Source organism: Sinocyclocheilus anshuiensis, unplaced genomic scaffold (assembly GCF_001515605.1).
Source record: "Sinocyclocheilus anshuiensis isolate Anshui unplaced genomic scaffold, SAMN03320099.WGS_v1.1 scaffold623, whole genome shotgun sequence".
In the NCBI taxonomy this organism is placed as follows: domain Eukaryota; kingdom Metazoa; phylum Chordata; class Actinopteri; order Cypriniformes; family Cyprinidae; genus Sinocyclocheilus; species Sinocyclocheilus anshuiensis.
In genome coordinates, this window is record NW_015548226.1 from 473,912 (window position 1) to 475,728 (window position 1,817).

The 1,817-nt window shown below is 34.2% G+C and overlaps 1 protein-coding gene across 1 annotated transcript in view; it reads left to right on the plus strand.

Moving 5' to 3' along the window:
• The window catches only part of epha8 (eph receptor A8), a 108,221-nt gene that overhangs the window by 35,522 nt on the left and 70,882 nt on the right, over positions 1-1,817 (plus strand). The window lies entirely within an intron of this gene.

Sequence of the window (1,817 nt, forward strand, 5' to 3'; positions counted from 1 at the left end):
AAAAAAAAAACCCACCCCCCCCCCCCCCCCCTTTTTAATTTATTCACAGATTTTATTTAAATACTGTGTTTTCCACATAATGTAGTATTGGGAGTAGACTGACAGTGTAAAAATCATAAATGTCATTAATTACATTTTTATATAAATATTAAATCTTTATGTGATATATTCTTTTTACATTTTTTTTATATATTCTTTCTTTCTTTCTTTCTTTCTTTCTTTCTTTCTTTCTCTCTCTCGTTTTATAAGGTGTTATCACCAAACTGGTCAGCATTTGAGAATTATTAATATATATATCTTTTTATTTAGTTGTTTATTTATTTATTTATAACTATTTGGCGACTCCAGTGGTCAGGTAATGAAGACTTCTCCTATGACATTTGCCAGTGGAAGTATGTTTTTGCTGAATTTGAGGATTGCTTGGCTCATAACAGTTTCGAAGTTTCATAGTTAAAACATTTTCCCTCAAATAAAGATCAATCTGTTATGTGTGTTTCACTGCATAATGACAGACACAGCAGTAGTCAGACAGATCACTGGTCTGTGGAAATGTCTCTGACGGCTGTCTGGATAGATTTGATGACATAGTCCTGCTATCAAGCAGGTGTGCTGTATTGTGAAAGTTTAACATTAAACAAAATTGAGTTCTTAAACCTTCAGTTAAACCTGAACCTGATCGCAATGATAACCCGAATGTGACCTCCACGACATTGTCCAAAAAAAGCATTGTGTTTGAGCCACGTATAGGCGTAATGAGTGGAATGTGGAGGTAACGGCAAGCTTAATTTGTAGTTTTGTGGTACCTATGGGATGCTGAGGCAGGTTTGTGTTATCTGTTAGCACGCTACCTGACACACGTCCATGTGGCAGCTGGCATTTTTTCAAATTGAAGGTGACTCCTTGTTTACCCATTTCCAACTAGATGGGTGCACTGAATGTAAAGCAGCATTCAGGGTCTCTGGGCTTATGGGGGGTAAAACTGGTTCATGCGAGTGGCTCATGCTGGCTCCTCCTCGCGCACAGATGGGCGCATCTGTCACAGCTTCCCGCGTCAAGTGTCGCGCCGGCAGCTCAGGGCCAGACGCGCAGCACCTCTCGTGTTTCCCAGATGGATGGGAGCAGGAAAATACAGTTTTCCGTGTTTATCCGTGAAAGAAATGTAGCATGATTTGGCCCTCGGCTACAGTCACGGAGAAAAAAAAATGCTTGTTTTGTGGTGACCTTGATTCGTACCGAAAAACAGGCTATAGGTGTCTGGTCATCAATAAAGCCGTGGGACGGCCCACTGCATATGCCAATGCTACGGCTTTACATGCTTCATCATGCTACATTTGGGCCCCTGTATAAACTACACTGCAAGAAATTATTGTCTTAATTGTTATTTTGTCTTCTTGTTGTTTTTTTATTATTGTAATCAATTTTCTTTAAAACAAGACAAACCTACTTAGAATAAACTATATTATCTGTAAACAAACTGTTGTTTTCATATAATACATATAATATACATAAAAAGTTCATTTTTCTTAGCCTTTTGGTACATTTTTTAAGCAAAAGAAAAAAAAAAGTTAAAATATATCAAGTGGTAAAATGTATTTGCAACAATAATAATAACAATAAAAATATATTAATCAATATTTGGTACATTTTTAAGTAAATTTTAAATGTAAACTTAAAAAAGAAAAAATATCAAGTGGTATAATATAATATTCATATATATATACTTAAATACACATTATTATTATTATTATTATTTATAATTATTATATTTTTCACAAAAAACATTCATATATATATATATATATATATATATATATATA